Genomic DNA, 21,825 nt, shown 5'->3' with positions numbered 1-21,825 from the left:
CTTTTTGTTGTTGTCAATGTTGCACTTGAACCTTGTGCTGCTGTCAAATTATACACCTCCATCGCTGCACGGGCACATAAAGTATGAATCGCTCGTGTGTAAACACAAGGACATTGTGTTAATGCCACAACCACTGCATCGTGCATCGCGTCATTAAATGTAAATTGCAGCGAGTGCAGTGAGTTATAAGCTGGGCGTGCGGTTTTTGTAGCTGTTGCTCTGATTTTAGTCGGACATGGTTTTTTGAGAAACGCTTTTATAGTGCAAACATACATATTGGGTAGTCGAAAAAGTATTTTCGTATTTCTCGTCTGCTACACGAATCGATACATTATAGTCTGCGTAAACTTCACAAATATCATTGGTGGCTAAAAGAAATATACAATAATTCAAAATATAGCTAATTTCTTCATTATTTTTACTCATTTTTGAACAGCTGTAACTTTTTTTCAAAATCCCCGAATTTAACTTTTTCGTGACTAAGTGAAACTTAAAATCTCACCTTTCTCACCTCGATATAACGTGATTGGTAGCACTGGAGATATACGACTTCAACGACATCAATTGACAAAATACGAAAAGACTTTTTCGACTACCCAATATTTATATACAAATGCACGTTCAGCTAAGTAAGTTAAGTGAGAAGGGTATATTTTGAACCTTTGAGCATAAAACCGAAATGCGCTGATTTTTCGTTGTTTGTTCGCTTATAAATGTGCATTTGTCCAATAAAAACTTTGAACTTCAGATCAAATGTTCCTTGATACCCGACATCACTTTTCTTACAACGCATTCTTACCACTATATCGATTAAATACAAAAACAAAATGTCTCGCAACAGGCTTTGTTGCCGCAACATTGCAAAAAAAACTGTTTTCGCCTGCCTAAAGGACAATTTTCTCATTAATATTTCTTGACGTTTTGCGCTCACAACGCATTAACGCCACGTTGCCAACATCAATACAAAAGACTGAAGCAACGAACCTCGTGTGTCGTCGCCGCCTCAGATGTAGATGACGGTAGAAAAATTACTTAATAATTTACATCAAAATTTATTAATTTTAATATGATTTATAAAAATTTATGAGCGGCTGTGAGGCATTAACAATTTGCCAATAAATAAATGTTGCTTGCCACAAAAGCCAAAAACAACAACAAGTGTATGTAAATTTGGTTAACTTTATATTTCAGAGTGCGTGTGTATATGAACATGCGCGTTTGCATGTAGTTAAGCTTCAGCACTACCGTTGACATTATAGCCGCAAGGCAAACAAACAGGCCGTCAAAGTAGGCTGCAACAGCGACGTCAACCTGCAACGTATCAAAAATTGAGGCAAAGAACAAGCATTTCGGTTGTTTGCCGAAAATCGACGCATTTTCGGTGGACTGCTGTTGCTGTCGCAAGTTTTACTCCGCAATAATGGCTGCAGGCTAAGAACGTACGCACATTAAGTTTGTAAAAGTGAGGCAGTGTAGGTATTAGCATATTGTTATATAAGCTATGCAACCAAAAATGCATGGATGCAGTGGTTACAGGTGAGTTGAATTATGGAAAAAAGCAAAAATAGATTAAAAAAAATTACATTTAAAAATTTTTAAATACAAAAGCTTGATTTTTATCGTTCGGTTTGTATGGCAGCTATATACTATAAACGTGCGATCTGGAAAATTTTTGCGAATATTGTAGCGTTGTCTTGAATAAGAAACTATACCAAATTTCTTGAAGCTACCTCAACAAATAACAAAGCTTTCCATACAAGAACTTGATGCCGATCGTTCAGTTATATGCTGTAAGAGTCCAATATGGGCGGTTTCGACAAATGAGCAGTGTTTTGGTGAGGGTACAAAAAGAAAAAAACATAAAACAAAAAAGTTGTTATTGTTGTTGTTGTTTTCAAATTAATTTTCCTTGGCATTGATATCAACACTGAACACAAAGGCGCATATTTTCGAAATTAAATAATAATACATAATATGTGAAAAAAAATTTGCGTCATATTTAAGTAAACCTGCCCACTGTACATAATCAAAGCAGTACTAAAAAGCAAAAACAAAGATTACAGCGAAACAATTTTGCATTTTTATAAGCAACTTAAATCAATTGAGTTGGTAAAAATCACAACAACATCGATGTAACAACAACAACAACAATACATTATAATAATAACAACAACAACAAAAACTACAAAAAATATAACAAGAACAAGATTGCTACAACAACAACAATACTACAACAACAGCAAAATACAACATTAACCAAATTACAACAACAATAAAACAGCAACGCCGCGGTAATAAAGATGAAAACAACATGCAAAAGATCAATAAGTTGGCAAGCAAGCGCGCGAAGTTCAGCGAGTGCAGCGCAGGGAACTACAAGAGGAGCTTACTAAAACGCTGAATGAGGCAGCGCAGTGTCCCAGCGCGTAAGCATATAATTTATGGCCAACATAATTGCCGTATGCGCCTTAATAGGACCGCACAAACCAGCGACAGCGCTTCACTGCTCCTTCCGCACACAAGCAAGCGATTATATGTAAATATATGTATGTATATATACAAATATACATGTTGTTGTTATTGCCACATTTCGTTAAGCTTGTTGTAGCGTTCCTTACATTAGTGCGAATGTGTGTGTGCGTGTGCTGCTGTTAAAATTACAAAAACAAAGTATACGCGTACGAAATGTGTGCCCTCAGCTCAGCTGGCGTGCAACAAATGCAGGCAGAAGTGCGTTGTGCGACATTGTAAGCGCTTCTCGTGTAGCGTTGCGTAAAACCAAAGGCATAATTAATCAATTTTCTACTCAACAGCCGAGACAGAAGCGGTAACGCGAAATATATTGGCGTACAAATCAGGCGGCAACAGCTAAAACGCCGCCAAAAACAGCGGCGGCTACAACAACAACACACAGTGAAAATTTAGTCATAATAAGACAAGCACTCAAAGACATGCAACATATGTTGCAATTTGCATGTAAATATGTTTAATTTGCAAGCAAAAGAAATTTAACTGTGTCTGTATGTATGTATATATTTGCTGGTGTTTTCAAAGCTTGTAAAAGTGCTGGCAAAGTTATGTTTCAATATATCACCCAGTAGTGAAGTGGAAATGGCAAATTGTAGGAAATTAAATTTTTTGGAGAAAACATTTTTCTTGCAAAACCCAGTATTTTATTAAAAAAAAAACATTTGGAAATTTTAAGGCTTTGGAAAGCAAAATTTAATGTTGCAAAATGTAAAACTCTTCCAAGCTCTGGAGTGGCATAATTATAAATTATTATCATTGTCTTCCTTAAAGTTAGGAAAGAGGTGAGATAATTCATGCAAAACAAGATCCTCTTTGGTAATTTTTATACTCTCGCAACAATGTTGCTAACGAGAGTATTATAGTTTTGTTCACATAACGGTTATTTGTAAGTCCTAAAACTAAAAGAGTCAGATATAGGGTTATATATACCAAAGTGATCAGGGTGACGAGTAGAGTTGAAATCCGGATGCCTGTCTGTCCGTCCGTCCGTGTGTCCGTCCGTCCGTCCGTCCGTGCAAGCTGTTATACTTGAGTAAAAATTGAGAATCATGATGAAACTTGGTACACGTATTCCTAAGAGGCTCCATAAGAAGGTTAAGTTCGAAGATGGGCAAAATCGGCCCACTGCCACGCCCACAAAATGGCGGAAACCGAAACCTATAAAGTGTCATAACTAAGCCATAAATAAAGATATTAAAGTGAAATTTGGCACAAAGGATCGCATTAGAGAGGGGCATATTTGGACGCAATTGTTTTGGAAAAGTGGGCGTGGCCCCGCCCCCTACTAAGTTTTTTGTACATATCTCGGAAACTACTATAGCTATGTCAACCAAAGTCTACAGAGTCGTTTTCTTCAGGCATTTCCATATACAGTTCAAAAATGGAAGAAATCGGATAATAACCACGCCCACCTCCCATACAAAGGTTATGTTCAAAATCACTAAAAGTGCGTTAACCGACTAACAAAAAACGTCAGAAACACTAAAATTTACGGAAGAAATGGCAGAAAGAAAGCTACACTCAGGCTTTTCTAAAAACTGAAAATGGGTGTGGCGTCGCCCACTTATGGACCAAAAACCATATCTCAGGAACTACTCTACCGATTTCAATGAAATTCGGTATATAATATTTTCTTAACACCCTGATGACATGAACGAAATATGGGTGAAATCGGTTCACAACCACGCCCTCTTCCAATATAACGCTATTTATTATTAAATCATTATCCAAAATTTTTTGTAAATAATCTCAAAAAATACCCGGAAATTGAAAATAAAAAACAAAATATTTAATTATTCATCAATAATTATTTTGCTGCCCTCAAAGTAATCCAAACCAGAAGTAATACATTTATGTCAACGATTTTTTCAGTCCTCGAAACACTTTTCATAAATACTTTTTGGGATGGCCTGTTTTGCTTTATCTCTACGGCCGACTGAAAACGCTTTGCAGGGAGCGGCAATTTCAGTTTGGAAACCAAGAAACCAAAAATCACACGGAGCCAAATCTGGTGAAAACGGTGGTTGATCGATGGTATTCATTGCGTTTTTGACTTTAAATTTGATCACAATCGTGACTCGGTGCGACGGTGCATTATCTTCGTGTAGAATCCATGAACTGTTCTTCCACAATTACGACCTTTTGGGATGGATTTTCTCACGCAGATGCCTCAATACGGCCAAACAGAACTCCGCATAGACCGTCTGTCCCTCCAGAACAAATTCATAATGCACCAAACCACAAATATCGAAAAAAGCAATGAGCATCACCTTGATTATTGAGCATATTTAGCGTGCTTTCTTTGGTTTCGGCTCGTTTTTTCCCTTCATTGCGATGATTTTTTACTTGTTTTCATGTGAAACTCATAAACCCAATTCTTATCAGCAGTTATAATGACCTCCATGAATGTAGGATCGGAATTTGCACGAATATGCATATCCAAAGAGACCTGTGTGCAGTTGTCTTTATGAAAAAAAAATCAGTTTTATCGGGACGAGTCGAGCAAGAACGTGTTTCATACCCAAAATATCCCACAAACTAATTCGAACGGACTTGTGATAAGTGTCGAGCACTATATCTTTCACTTTTTTAATATTTTCAACAATTGAAGAGGTCGTCGTCAAGAACGAGGTACATATGTCTTCAACGATCTCTCGGCCGTCTTTGAAGGCTTTCTATCAATCGTAGGCTTGTGGTTTTGATAAAACTGATTCACCGTAAGCCTTGTCCAACATTCGCAGTTATGCCACACTCAAGATTTGGTTAAAAATACAAAATTTTAGACAAATTCTTTGTTCAATATTTTTACCCATTGTAAAAATCGCAACGCTCTACTGAAGTGTACCGGCTTAAGCAGCTGCTGTAAACCAACTGGTTGTCAGATCTTTCTAGTGGCTCTGCTCGTTTAAATATTGACATGATTTTTCCTGTATTTCTGCATACTCAAATTTTTATTTAATTAAAAAAACTTCAGAAATTAAGCGGCGATATCTTGCATACAAATTTGTCCACGGGGATACCTAAACACGTGACTTATTACAAATTTTGCACGTGGTACGCAAACCAAGCGCGCATAAATTATACTCACACAGAAGGTTCAAGCACATTAATTAAATATTCATCAAACAGCAACACGTTGCAACTTTTGGTGACTTGTTGTTGCTGCAGCGCCAGTCAGCTTTCGCCGAAAACAGCGTGTCCACTAAGCACCTTCGAGCACATAATTTAGCTGTAAATTATTAATTTTGTTGTTTTCTGTCGCTTCTGCTATCACTTTTATTACTGCACTCAGTACCTTTTGGATAGCTATCGCGGCCTTTTCACATAAATCAACGCTTCTTGCGTTCAGTTATTTGACCCTGCCTGGCGTTTGCTGCGCAGGCGGCTTTACGCTTGCATAACCTTTTATTGGCGTGTCACCGTTTTGTTTTACGTGAACCACGCTTGGGAATTTTTGCCTGTGTTTTGGTTGGGTTTTCAAACTAATATTAAAGGATTTCTATTTTTCTTATCATTAGTTAGAAAAATAAAATTTCGCTCCCGACTAACTGAAAAAATATCTCTTTTCCTGGATTTTGTAGGAAATAGTATGGTCTGCAAAAATGAAATACTTTTCATCATATCACATATATAAAATTTTCAGCTGACAGTGTCAGTCATAACCAATATATAACCAATAACTAACCAATACTTAACCAATACTTAACCAATACATAACCAATACTTAACCAATAATTAACCAATACATAACAAATATATAACCATTTTAAAACCAAAACTCAAATTTTGTTTCAATATTAGTGATTTCTTTTGTATCGTTTTTACTTCGCCTGTAAACTTATGAAAAGTGATGTTACGATATTTTGCATTTTAAGGTGACGATATGTAGTATCTTCAATCGAAAGAAAATTACGTTTTTTAGCACGATTTCGTTTCAACCGAAATTTTACTGCTTTTAACATAATTTTCTCTCAAACTATTTTACTTCATTTCATCTGCTTTTTTATTGTTTTTTTTTTTTTTTGCTGTGAAATTTTGAATTTTTGAAATTTTTGTTGCACCTTCGTGGGCGAAAAGTTGAAATGATTTTTGACAGTTTTTAATGGGAAACGAGTATTAAAGTGTTACACGTGACAGCTCAGCCTCGGTCATCAGGTGTGTAGCGTGATAGGCAATGGAACTGTCAGTGTGGCATGTTGCTGTGGCACGCCTCAATTACGCCCGAATCGGATTTAATTTAACACACACACACGTACAACTTGTTGCTGCTGTTTGTATGTCAAAAAAGCAATTAAATTGCTATAAAAGAGGGACTTGTACGTAGATGCCGTTATAAATGAAAAAAATGTATGCTAAGAATTAAGTATACACAAGTAGTCGTATTTCAAAATTAGTGCGAGCTGCATTTGACGAAATTATTTTTGCTTAACTTAAAGCATAAACGAAAATCGAATAGAAGAAATTCGAAACCAAACAGTTGTCGATAGAAATTTTTTTCATAGCAACGTGGAGAAGATTGGTGGAGAGGTGTATTGTCACGAACTCTCAATCAACTTCAGCTTCAGACTTTCTAACGACTGCAGTGCTTTTCAGGTCAAGGTTGCTGCCATTAAGATAGCGCTAGATTTACTGCTCCGACTGGCAGCCTTCTTCAGTGTCGAGTGACTATCCATTACAGCCGCCCGTTCAGAGCTGTTCAAGGAATGTCTAACCTCGTTGTCAATGGCATTGAACCACTTTGTGTTAAGAATTGTGTGGATACCAGTGGATTTGTAAGTCACCGTATAGCTGACGATCTGGCAAGGAAAGGCGCTATAGCTCCGCTTTCAGTAAATCGGTCGGTGCTCTCTTCTCCTGGTGTGCTCTACTACTGGTTAGCTGACCTTCACGGGAGTTTCGTCAGCGCTGGGCCACTAGCGGTTCATGCGCTATGCTTTCTCGTCCAAGATCGATCGTAAGAGATCCAGTGAGCTCTTTCCTCTTAGTAAAGCTAGCCTCTTCCTAATTGTTGGAGCTCTAGCAAGCCATTGAATTGTCGGCGTTCATGCTGTAAGTTTGAAAACCTTACCGAACACCAGCTATAAAAGAAAGATGAAGAAGTGGAATAAATTTTGTCCTTTAACTATCCGGCTCTAGCAAGCTGAAATTTTAAACAATTAGGAGCTCACACCTTCCGATATCTCACCGACCTCATCGAGCTGTTGGGAATAGAAATTAAACGCCTAGACAAATTTTGTTTGAACACAACCCGCTTTACTGACTTATACGACTAATACACGAGTTCTGTTGTTTGGCTTCTAAAGTGACTGGATATAGTAGCCCAAGTGTGAACTCCGGATCAGCAATCGAACCCAACATAAGCTAACTTAACGTGAAGTTTTCTGGACAAATCAAGCTCTATGAGAAAACCGAAGCTCCGAATTTCCTCAGCCTTGGAAGCACCCTTTTGGATTTTCATTGGTTTTCAAAGTTAAAAGATACAATAAGATGCAAGACTTGACGAGGTTCTCAAGATAACTGGAACCAGTGTTCGTGATTTTTTTCACCCAAAACAACAACAATGATCTGGTTATAATAGTAAAATGTTTTTTTCAAAAGATCCCTAAGTCACAAACAGCAAAAGTTCTTTAAGATGAGATATGGAAATTGACTCGTACCTTTTCCAACCCAGTGCCCTTACGGCGATCTAATCCCGTTTGCATTGGCTTATGGGAAGTAGTAGTACCGGCTAAATCTCGAACTTAATGCTAAGAAATACACCAACCTTCATCAGTATTCATGGCGGAGCAGACAAACTACTCCTCCGGCGCCACGATTCTTTCCTTCATATCAATTATGATCTTGCGAAAATCACAACCGCCATATTAATACTCAACTTACATTTTGGGTAATTTCCATTCCGCTTGCGTCCAATAAATTTCCCTACGCATGCGGAATTAAGTTATCAACGGTAAAAATATGCAACATAAAATTTAGCGATTAATGCAATCAGGAGAAAGTAATTAAAATTAATGCACTCAGAAAATGAGGCACTCAAAACGCATGACAAACGACCGTGAGGGCAGTAAAAACAGCAACAACAACAACGAAATTAATGCAGCAACACGCAGGCGCGACTGTTGCCTCTCAGCTTTGCTCAAGATGTTGATAGCGTAATCGCTTGGCCGCGAAATAAACGCAATCAATCATGCGAAAATCAGCGACGCCACATAATGTGGCAACGCCTCAGTAACTCAAAAAACAAGCAACAGCAACAACAATGAACTGGCCACAATATTTTGCGAAGGCACTGCAATGGTGCGCTGTTTTTTCAAATTTTGGACACTGCAGCAAGTAAGATGCGTGCGAAATCGGCTGCAAAAAAGTAAAGAAGCGAAAATGTTCCCTCCAAGTCACAATCAACACTTTGGCATTGGCGGTGATGAGCTGCGCTGCAGGCCTGGCATAATGGACGCTGCGCTGTTGCTTGTTTTGGTTGGCGTGAGCGCCCATGGCGACAACGCAAACTTACCGTTATTAACCATGTTGTACGCAAAGTGCTTGATGGCTTTTGTACACACACATATGCATGTGAGTGTGTGGAGTGCGTGTGTTTATGTAATTTGTCACAGTTGACGGAATTTCGCATTTCTTAAAAATATTTTCGGCACAAACTTATAAACCGAATTTATGAACCGAAGTTGCAAAATGAAATTGATATTTTAGGCATATGACAGCCTTCAGGTAATGCTTATGGATTTTTCTAATTATTTTCTTTACTATATACATTAGGAATTTGATAATTTAATTTAAAGTAGGTCAGGTTATGCTTTCTCCAAAGGATTTTGAAGCTTCAAAGTTATTCCCGACTTTTCTTATTTCATTCATTTCATTTCATTCTATTCGTTGCCTTTTAATATCTTGTTGTTTCAATATGCGTTAGTGATTTAGCAGATTTGCTGGAGGTGTTGTTTTTGCTTTGCATATTTCGCTGATCACCAGAGGCTTGATGCAGAATTCATGCGCATTAAATTGCATGAGTTGCATAAAAATAAAGAAAACCGCAACTCAACTAAACGTTTAGAGAATTTTACGTCAATTGAACCCTACTCTCTTATGAGCTAGTGCCTAATCGAACGTTTTCGGCTGGAAGATGAGATGAACGTAGTTGAGGCGAAATGAGATTAGTTGCGATGAGGTCAGACATAAGATAAGATGAGATGACGTCAAATGAGATGAGGTAAAATGAGATAAAATAAGATACTCTTTCTTTATTGGCGTAGACACAGCTTACGTGACTATAACCGCGTTTACAACAGCGCGGCAGTCGTTCTTCCTTTTCGCTGTTTGGCGCCAATTGGAGATTCTAAGTGTAGCCAGGTCATGCTTTGCCTGGTCTTTCTAACGAAGTGGAGGTCTTCCTCTTCCTCTGAATGCAATACTCGCAGTTGCCAATTCACTGAAGACCATAAATCTTCCGCAGAACCTTTCTCTCGAAAACTCGTAACGTCGACTCATCAGATGTTGTCATCGTTCAAGTCTTATAGAGTTAGGTTTTTGTTCGTCGGAAGAGAACTTTACATCTCAATTGCCTACTCAGTCAGAAGTAGCATTTGTTGGCGAGAGATCTTTCCCGATCCGTCAGTTTAAACAGCCGCATTGGTCTTGCGGGGATACCAAATTCAGACAACGCCGCATAAAGGCAGCTCCCTTAAAATCAAAGAAGAGGTGGTGTGAGTAGATCCTCATTACAAGGATCTTTTCCAAAATGAAGCGCATGATGAATATTTGGTCAGTTGATGATTTTCCAGGCCTAAAGCTCCACTGGTAAGATTCAATCAGTTTGTTGACGGTGGGCTTTAATCCTTCACTCCGTACGCTCGATAGAACACTACATGCGATATTGAGGAGGCTTATCCCGCGGGTGTTGGCGCTGATTGTGCGGTTTCTCGTTTTGTGGATTGCGCAGAGCATACTTAACACTTAAATTCCAATCGTCCGGCATCTTTTCGTCCGACCATTTTCTACAAAGAGGCTAATGCATTCTTATCAGTTCTTCGCCGCCGTATATGAATCGGTCGGCCCCCACCGCTTTGTTGATCTTAAGACGGATATTTGCTATTCGGACTTCTTCAGGGTCGGGCAATAGAACGCCTGCTCCATTGTCATCGATTGAGGAATCGGGTTCGCCAACTCCTGATGTTATGCCTTCAGTGCCGTTCAAGTGTTCCCTCTATAATTTTAGTATCGGTTACTAGATCACCTCTGGGGGCTCTACAAAAGTATGCTCCGGTCTTGAAACTTCTGCAGTAGCCGCATCTTTTCGTAGAATATTCGAGCATTACTCCTGTCTGCAAATGCGTCTTCCCTCTTCAGCTCTCGGTATCTAACCCATCCTACACGTGTTGTGGTAGATTGTAACGTTGCGAGGTAGGCAGTCTGTTTTCTCTCCGCTGCGACACGGCACTCCTCGTCGTACCAACTTTTCTATTGCATTTTCCGTTGCAACTGTACGTAAGGAGCTTGAAATGCCGTTCCATAGTTCCCTTATACCAAGTTGTTTACGAGTGCTCACAGAGAGTAGGTAAAGGATGGAGTCATGTGCAGAAGTTCAGGCAAGTGAGTGAAGCTCTCTGATCGCCATTCACTTCGGAGTGGCCAGAAACGATTCTCTTACATGTGACTCAAGCAGGTCACCATTTCCGGTCTTAGACCAAAGACCCTCTGGGTAGCCAAAGAACAACCATTTGAAGACGAGCTAAAGTCAGAAGGCGAAACATCGCCTTCACAGGGTTGTGCATTGAGGTCCTAAACTCAGTGCACGACCCTGTGAAAGCGTCAAAAATGTCCCCAATGAACAGTAAAAAACAGCCTCGATTCGGACTCAGTATTGAAAAAAGTGTATATCGCTAAAGACTTATAAATTTTACATATATGTACATTAAATAACACCTAAATCACCTAAAAATTGCACACCATGATAAAAAAGGGTGTCACAATCAAGTAAAATTTAACGAGCTTACCCATTTTGGACAAAAAGCACGAAACTAACGGAAATACTAACTAATTGGCTGCTTGAGCGCAACAAAGTATTTGCAAAGTGCACGGTTAAGTGGCGTTTTTGCGAAAATACTCACGCTCGCAATATGGTTTCCTTCAATGAATCTGTATTACACCAAAATTAAAAACAGCAAAAACACAGGCTCATCAAACAACTTGTCAAGTGAAATAAAATTTTCCATTAACACATCGTAAAACCTCTTTTGGCACTCATCATAATGAAATACAGCGTTATTGCGATGCGCCAGGGCTTGAAAAAATATGTAAAAACCTAAAACATATAAAAACAAGCGCTGAAATTAAGAAATGAAAATGAAACGGTAGTAAGTCACAGAACAACTGCAGCAACAAAAACAGAAAGAAACAACAACAACTACGGAATATATGAAAAAACGATTACAAGCAACAAACAAGCACAAGAAGGAGCATCATAAGAGGCAACTAAAAATCAACAAACAAAAATTTTATAACCTCAAAAAACAGATATTGTCAAAAGTGAAACTGGTAATTAAGTACTGCGGACGCCACACGCAACTTGACACACACCATCAGCGTGCTGCCTTAGCGCACAGTACGGTATTTGTATGCGTGTGTGTGTGTGCCCTTTGTTGTTTGGTTTTTGTGTTGTTGTTGCGCGCTTGCGGGTATCAAGTATCCTGTGGCAGCCGCAAATGGTCACAGCAATAACAACAAATCGTAAATCTTCGGACTGTCATTATTTGCCTTTAATATATCCAGTTTCAGTGCCAGCAATCGCGGCAGAACAACAAAAAGTTGCCGAAAAACGCAAAAACAAACAGAAGTCGGCCAACGAAAGACTTAAGCGGCGAACTCGCTTGCTGCCATTGTCAATGCCACTGCCACGGCTGAGTGCGGCAGTTCTGACAATAGCCGCCTTCCTTCCTCACTCCCTCTCTCTATCTCGCTCTTTTCCACTCTTATTGTTCGCTGTCTCTGCGTGGCAAAAGTTAATTTCGGCCAATTTCAAGTGAAGTGCATGAAAAAAGTGGACAGCTCCTTGAATGCTTCACTTTTTTGATGGCAGTTGTTGTTGTTATTTATTCATATGTTTTTCTTTTTTTACTTCTTCCACTTATTAGCGCTAAGAATTTTGCTTTTGGCCGCCGCTATAAAAACAGGTGTTGCAAGTGCTGCGAAGTGATGCCACTGAATTGCGAATTGTCTGTCCGGCTGACTTACTGACCGAACTGACCGCCTATTGTTGCCGCCGCCGCCGCCGCTCATTTTGGTGGCCTTTGTTTGCTTATCACAAAAATCTGCAGTGATTCGCAGAAAGATGTATAGCAAAAACAACAGCAACAGCAAAGCGCGGTGCAGCGCAAAAAGAATTCCTGCGGGCAAACAGGCATTTCTCAGACAAGTTGCTGTTATTGTAGTGCAGGTGTGTGCGCTTTTGGGCGTCATTTTCGTAAAAACAGTTGTATGCAATTGCAGAAGGAATTATTTTTTTGCATTTCCGATTTAATTTTTTATAATTGCCATTTTTGTTGTTGTTACTTATGTGCAATGGCAGCAAATGTTTTGTTTTTGCACAATTTCCCATATTGTTATTTAACTTATTTATAAATTTTTTTATTTGTAAAATTTTCTATTGATTTCTCAAATGTTGTAAGACTATAACCATTTTCCTACTCTTTCGTCCTCACCGCGCACTCAGGAAACGTGAGTAACTATTGTGTTAGATGCAGTAGCCAACCCGTGGAGCCTAGGGTCACGGCTAAAAGACGCTCAAGTCGAATTGCGGCGTCTCGCGCCCGCTTCTCTATTGAACAGAGCGCCGTTCTTGAAAAAAACGGCTCGTATACGTGTATAAAGCTTTATACTACTCGCATGGCGAGATTGTGCGCTGTATTAGCGACCCGCCACGTGGAAATCACCCCCAATGAATATGAAACAACAAAATCGGACGAAATAGCCCACTTTTATGACGACCACAGCAAACGAAATAAAGACTATAATTTACGGGCATTCACCTGGAACGTAGGAGAAAGACTCAGTCGTCGGGTCTTGGCATACACTCCGGGAGCTAAAATTCGTTGTGGGATTTGTCGTGGGAGAAAGAAATTGTCGTCGAGTCCTAGCATTAAGTCCAGTGGATGAGCGTCTAGCCTTAATCCGTACCACAGCATATTTTTTAAACGTAACACTGATTTGAGCCCACGACCCGATGAAACAGAAGGACGATATGACCAAAGATGCCTTTGAGCGGTCATAAGACTTCGAAGTCGTAGATAATTTCGTCTACCTTGGAGCCAACATCAACACCAATAACAGTATCAGCCTTGAAATCCAACGCAAAATCACTCTTGCCAACTTGTGCAGCTTTGGACTGAGCAGGCAATTGAAAAGAAAAGCCATCTCCCAACGAACAAAGACAAAACTCTACAAGTTCCTCTTCATTCCCGTTCTACTATATGCTACGGAGGCATGAACAAGGACATCATCAGATGAGTCGGCCTTAGGAGTGTTCGAAAGAAAGGTTCTGCGGAAGATGTATGATCCGCATTAGCAACGGTGAATACTTCAGTTGATGGAACGATGAGCTGTATGGGATATACGGCGACATTGACATGGTTCAGCGCATCAAAACACAACGGCTGCGCTGAATAAGTCATGTTGTCCGGATGGAAGAGAACACTCCAGCTGTGAAGGTGTTCGATTCGATACAGCTCAATACCTCGATGGAAACAGAGGAAGAGGAAGACCTCCACTCCGTTGAAAAGATCAGCTGGAGAAGGAACTGTACTTGGTATCTCGAATTGGCGCCAAATAGCGAAAAGAAGAAACAACTGGCGCGCTGTTATTAACTCAGCTATAACCGCGTAAGCGGTATCTACGACAGTGAAGAAGAAGAAGAAGATTGCTCAGTAACAAATAATATGATCACTATAAAATTTTTTCGTATATAGTTCTCAATACAATAACCCGGCCAAAAACGACCACTTTGTTAAGAGCCAGTAGTTCGAAGGACCTCTTACAGTTCACTCTGGACCAGAAGCATCTCGTAGTCGCACAAGTTCTGGACTCAGGACTCAGGTCTAAGATCCAACAAGGACGCAGGAAGACTCGCTTCCAAACGGATGGAATTGGAGAAAAGGTGCCCACCTTAGCAAGCTCGTCGGCATTGCAGCTTCCGGTGATTTTGCTAAGACCATACAGTCTTATATGGATAAAGCTTATAGCTAATGCCAATAAAGCCATGCACTTCTTGACTAGATTTGAGCACATAGTCAGCGAGCTCAAAGCCAGTATAACCGCCCGAAAGAAGAAGAAGTGTGCACTTCGGTGCAGCACATCTACAGCTACCTTGAGAACAGCAACCTCCGCTTGAAAAACGCTACAGTGTTCTGCTAGTCTGAAAGTAGACTTAATGGAGAGCTCACGATAGAACATTCCAATATCCACTCTACCTGTTAACTTCCAACCATCGGTAAAAAAATATCACTACACCCCTTTTACAACGGTCACGCCCCGCACACAAGTACCCCGCAGGTTTTTCACCTGAAAAGGAACAGCGCCAGAAAAAAGTTGCGCGATTAAAAGCAATGAAATCGAAGCTGTGGAAATTTCAGTATGTTTCTGCCCAGAGCTCCTCATATACCAAGCTCCTTAAGTCCAATAGCAACCTTCGCCGCTAAGCACTGTCTACAGCTACAACGTCTAAAATGAGATGAACAACCATTGCACTGCTGGAGTTCTCCGTAGTGCACCACAAGTGCCGATGAGTGCCGCTCTCTGAACGCGTTCCAGCTGCTTTGCTAGTGTGGTATGTCCAAACGCTCTCCACCAGACAATGAACCCATAAAATATTATTAGCTTAACTATTATTGAGCCAAAACACCATTTTTGGTGAGAGGTTCCACCTCCACCCAATTGTTCTTCTACAACAATATAAGGCAACCGATGCTTTCCTCACTCTCTCCTCGATGTTTGTTTTCCATGAAAGCCTTCTATCAAAGTTAATCGTCAAGTACTACACACTTTCCACCGTTTAAAGAGCAGAGCCTCCAAATGAAAGGTCATTGTACAGACAATATCTTCTAGTGGATAATTTGATCTTAGATTTCATCCACGGAGAAGTTCGGAATCGATGTAGCAGTGGAACCATTAGATAATTCAAACATTTTACTATAAATATAGAAATATACACAGTTTCATACTATACTGTTATTGGGCAAATTAACTAATTTTATATTTAGTAATTACTATAAATTTTTCTAAATATAGAACTCGATAGAAATCTAAACCTACTGTTTGCACTGTTCGTTCAAATCTGCAGCCTCTCAACTGCACCAAACACAAATAATAAAACAAAAGACTGCCGCAACGAACTTAATTTCGTTAAGCGCTTATAAAGTTCCCGTTTTGCGATAATTGCCTTAGCCGAGAGGAAAACTAGCACGCCTTTCATTCAAACCGCATCAAGTTGGCCATTTTTCTTTGCCGCAAACCAAGGCTTATCTGCGTCGTTTCGACGAGCGCGTCAACATAATTTGTCATTTAGGCTAGTCGCAATGGCACACACACACACACGTATGTACATCTACGTATGGCCAACGGCAACACAAAACTGTTAAGCACGAAGATTGCGCCGCCGCGCTGTTGTGACGTTGGCGTCAAAGCGATGGTGTGGCGGTGATAATTCTCGTGCCGTTGCGGCGCGATAAAATTGATAAAAATTTACTTTTAATTTGATTTGGACAGAGTGTCTGATTGTTGTGTGCTCGTGTCTGTGTGAGTGTTGTTGATGAGAAATCTGCATGCACAGCGCGCGCCGTTGGCATAAATGGTATTTACTAGCGCCTTGTGCTCAATCAAATGATACTTATCAGCGCGCTATGATAGTAACGAAACGGCAGAAAAATAGCGCAAACGCATGGCCTGCTTAAAAAAAAATTGAAACTTTTTTCTTTTATAGAAAATAAATGACAAATATATAAATTGTTATTATTTTTTTAAATTTTGTATTATAATTTTTTATGGCATTTTTTTTTTTTTTGTGTAGACGACTTAATTTACTTGTAAATATTTTTTCGAAAACTTGTTTTTACGTTTTTTTTTTTGTTAGGCTCTCAATCAAAATTAGTCTTTATGAATTGTTTTTATTTTTTTCTTTGTTTGTTTACTATGCAAATGTCATTTTTAACCAACCTAACAATCCTGGCTAATCCGCCATCAGCCAGAGATATTGATATTGATCTACATTGGCGCACCGCAGCAACTAACTGGAATAAAAGAAATAACAACAATAATAACAATGATTATGCAATCGCTACTGAATGCGTATAATACTGACAAGCAGCAATAATTAACACTAATATATGTACATATATATGTATATATCCACAATTTGTCATCTCAAACACATTTTGAAACCTCTAGCCAGCCAGATTATCGTTATCGATTACCAAATTATTCATACAAGTATTTAAAATTTATTTGCATGCTTTTTAGACGTAATTAAAACCCATTATATATAATGGGCAATATACTAAAAATAATAAATATATGAAATATACTATTAAGGAGAAATAAGTGAGTATTTTTGGGCTTGGTCAGCAATTTTACAAATAAATTGAAAAAATCGGATATTCGAATGAAAATATTGCATATTTATAGAATATTGTTACTAAAAATATGCATCTATAACCTCTCAACATGGCGCCAAAATGCAGGCAACAATTTTTTCTCATTTTTCTCTTTCTTAATTAATTGGACTGAAAAAAGTAGCAAACAAATAATTTTTGGAGTGAAACTAGTTCGTTTTCTCAGAAGAAGTAGAAGACAATGTATTCCCTGAATTTATTTAATTTAATTGTCATAAAACTAGTGCCAAAATGTAGGCAATGATTATAATTTTTTCGGTTTTCAAAATATGTCCTAGTCCTAGTCCCAATTATCAGATAAAGTATAAATATTTATATGTTTCGAGTATATTTATAGAATATTGTTACTAAAAATAAAAATCATGCATGATAATTTGGAAGAAAATGCATCTATAACCTCTCAACATGGCGCCAAAATGCAGGCAACAATTTTTTCTCATTTTTCTCTTTTAGAAGCAAATCCTAATTGGACTGAAAAAAGTAGCAAACAAATAATTTTTGGAGTGAAACTAGTTCGTTTTCTCAGAAGAAGTAGAAGAAAATGTATTCACTGAATTTATTTAATTTAATTGTCATAAAATTAGTGCCAAAATGTAGGCAATGATTATAATTTTTTCGGTTTTCAAAATATGTCCAAGTCCTAGTCCCAATTATCAGATAAAGTATAAATATTTATATGTTTCGAGTATATTTGGTCTTTCTGAGACCAAAATAATTCTATTTACTAATAAAATGTAAATGAAATTAGGCGCCAAAATGTATGCAACGATTTTTGTTTTTTTTTTTTCTTTTAGAAGCAAATCCTAATTAGTCTGAAAAAATATCTGAAAAATCTTTTTTGGAGTATGGTCAGTCATTTTAAAAGCAAGTTGGAGAAAATTTTATTTCCTAAATTAGAATTGTCATAAAATTAGACTCCAAAATGTTATACTTTTTTTCTTATATGAAGAAATCTTAATTAGGCTGATAAAATACATCTATTTTTTATGTTTTGGAGTATAAGTAGTTTGTTTTCTGAGAACAAGTTTAAGAAATTATATTTACTAAATATAAGTTGTCATTAGACGCCAAAATGTAGGCAATACTTGTAATTTTTTTCTTTTAAGTAAGTCCTAATCCTAGTCGTAATCATCAGATAAAATATTTTGCACGTATATTTGGTCTTTCTGTGACCAAAATAATTATATTTACCAAATTTAAATTATCATAAAATGGGCAACAATTTTTGTTTTTTTTCTTTTTGAGAAGCAAATCCTAATTAGCTCATAAAATTAGGAAACAACATATTTGGAATATAACTGATTCGTTTTCTAAGATCAAGTTGAAGTAAATGTATTTACTAAATATAAATTGTCATAAACTTATGCGCCAAAATGTAGGCAATGATTGTGACTTAAGTTAGAATTCTGGTCCTAATCATTAGATAAAATATTTTTCGAGTATATTTTATTTTAGGATCGAGATAATTCTATTTACTAAATTCAAATTGACATAAAATTAAGAGCCAAAATGTAGGCAACGATTGCAATTTTTTCTTTTAAAAGTATATCCTAGTACTTGTCCCAATCATCAGATAAAATTTTTTTCCTGTACATTATGTATTTCTGTGACCAAAATAATTATATTTATTAAATTTAAGTTGACATAAAATTATGCGCCAAAAGGTAGGCAACGAATGTTCTACTGTTTTTCTCTCCTAGTTAAGCGGCAAAAATTATCAAAGAAAATATTTTTTTTAGTTTGTTTCATCTTTCTAAGAACTCATTGAAGAAAATTGAAATAACCAAATTTTAATTATCATAAAAATATTAAAGCAGAGAGATCTTTTTAAAATTCTGCAAAGCTTTAGAAAATTCATGCCATAATTTTTGGCATACAAAAAAAGTTGCTTTGCTTTTATCAGCATCAAAGTTTACTAACATGCAGTATACACAACCGACGCGCATGCCTCATTTGATAATAGGCGTTATAATACCAGCAATTAAACGAAATTTACTCCATAAGTCAGCGTTCGCCTACAAGCTAACTACACCCTGCAGGAAATTGTAGCGCTGCATTTGTAGCTTTGTGTGAAGCAAAAACTTTTTGATGAAATCAAAGCTCTAAACAATGCAAATAAAAGCGGTTTGTTGTGCAAATATTGTTGCCATTTAGCCACTCTTCAACATAATCGTGCAGAAGGCGCATAAATGCATAATAATTTCCAATTGGGCGTATAACTGTATGCCCACATAGCTGTGCAAATTTCGCAAACGCACGCATAAATGCCAATTTTATTGATGATATTTGTGCGAATTTATGATATGCAACGTTTATCTGCGGCATTAATGTGCCACTGTCTTTGTGTATTGCTTGGCACTTGGCAGGACTCGGATTTATTAGATATGCATGCGATCGCGCGCAACTCTACTAAGCTTATATGTATATTTCAGTAGCCGCATTTGTTTTACTTGTCGTAGTTAAGGTTTATGAGTGTTTGGTCTTGTCGACATAAAATATTTACAGTGAGTTGGACACGATTTCCAAATGCTGGTCATAAAATTCATTAGTGCAACCATTTAATGCGCGTAGAGTCGGCATAAAAATTGGCATTTCGACTGACTACGCGTTGCAAGCCATGCAAAAGCAAATGCAAATGTGATTAAAATTTGGTTTAGCAGATTGCTATCGCACATCAAGATTATGCGGCGATTTTTCATGTTACTCCATTTTTCGCGCAGCGACAATTTTTCACCACCAAACACTTTTGACGGCGCATTTTCATAGATTTCTTTTACGATCGACTAACGGCATGTTGAGTAATTAGCGAAATTTATTTAATATTTTTTCATTTAATAACAATTTTGTGGTAGCCGCACTTTTGCTCAATTAGTTTTGCTCAAATTTAAATGCTTGTCAAGGCACTAATTGAGCACAAGCTGTCAATAAATTAACAATTTTAAATTTGAAAAAATTATGGAAAAGTATTTCAGTTAGTGCTCGGCATTCACAAGTTTATAAAAGTGTGAGTTTTTGTGGCAAAATTATAAAAAATTATTTTTCATTTGTTTTAGTGCTCTACTGAGCAAAAGTACAAATGCTAGTATTAGCACATTAGACAGGATACTATTGACAAAGCAGAAAACTTATAAATAATTGTTTCAAAAAATTTGTTTTGTGAAATCTTTACATGAACTTTGACAATCTCGGATACCTAGGCTGTATTATTTGCGACTTAAAACTCATATAGGCAATGAGATATACGAGCAAATAGCAGTTTATAACATTTTCGAGCATTGCGCCGCTGTCTTCAGTATACCTAAACAATGTGTCAGATTCTGCGAACATGTCCTGACGCTGCCCTTAAATTTTGTAAAACAAAGACAGTTGAGCAGTTTTTAGTAATTTTACGTCGATCTGCTTCTAAACGGATCACTTTCATCTCTCTTTAGTATTGGAGTTATTCTGTTAATATACTACTATGAACCAATTGACTCAAAACGGTTTTCCCGGAGCAGTCGTTTGGGTTTTCTGAAAAGCAAGAAGTTACACGGAGCTAAATCAAGCGAATACCTTAGTTGGGGCACGACATTGGTTGAAAATTTGCCAAAAAAACTCACGAAGAATCAATGCAATATGCGGCGGTGTATTACCGTGATGCAAAAATCAAGAGTTTTCGGTCCATAATTCCGGCATCTTTTCACGAATAGCTTCGTGCAAACGACGCATAAGACTCAAATAGTATTCCTTGTTGGCATATTGGCTAGTCGGAAGGAATTCGGAGTACACCACACCTCGCTAATCGAAGAAAACTGTCGGCATAACCTTGATTTTGAGGTTTGACGTGGTATTTTCGGCTTCGGCTCACATTTATCACGTATTTGGCCGATTTATCGTCTGTTTCGTTTCGTAAACATAGATTCAAGACTCATCGTCTGTAATAATACGTTTCATAATATTCTGGTGGTCGAAAAGCATTGTTTCACAGATGTTAACGCGACGCTGTTTTTCGAAAAAATTTAGTGATTTTGGAGCCAGTTTTTCTTAGACCCAAATGATCTTTCAAACTCGTTTTCACTGATCCTTCCGATATACCTACGATAACAGTAACATCTCTGACTGTTAATCGTCGATTCTCAAGCACTGATTCCTTTATTTTGTTGACGTGTTGACCATTAGTTAATGTTGATGGGCCTCATGGACTTGGTTCGCCGTCAATGCTTTCTCGGCCCTCTTGGAATAATTTGTACCAATCAAAAACACTTGCTCGCGACTAACAATTACCACCGAATGATATACGTTTCGGCACCAGAAATTTGATTCCGCATAAAGAATTCAATGTAACTTCTTTGTTGAATAATTTCACTCATTGTAAAAACCGCCGAATGTACTTTGGGTACTTCAGAAAGACGAACGTATACTAAACACTAAAGATTATTTTGATGTAACACAGATGTTACTGACTCGATCCAACCATCCAAAAAAAAAATATTTCCACGAATGTGTTTTCGATTGGATTTTATTATTTGCCCACAGTAGTATTTCCTCGGATATAACCGCGTAAGCGATGTCTACGTCAAAAAAATAAGAAGACGAAGTATTTTATTAACAATAACATTTTTTAGCAATTATTCTTTAATTTATACTTTAA

This window comes from Bactrocera neohumeralis, chromosome 2 (assembly GCF_024586455.1).
Source record: "Bactrocera neohumeralis isolate Rockhampton chromosome 2, APGP_CSIRO_Bneo_wtdbg2-racon-allhic-juicebox.fasta_v2, whole genome shotgun sequence".
Lineage (NCBI taxonomy): Eukaryota > Metazoa > Arthropoda > Insecta > Diptera > Tephritidae > Bactrocera > Bactrocera neohumeralis.
This window is presented reverse-complemented; position numbering follows the sequence as displayed.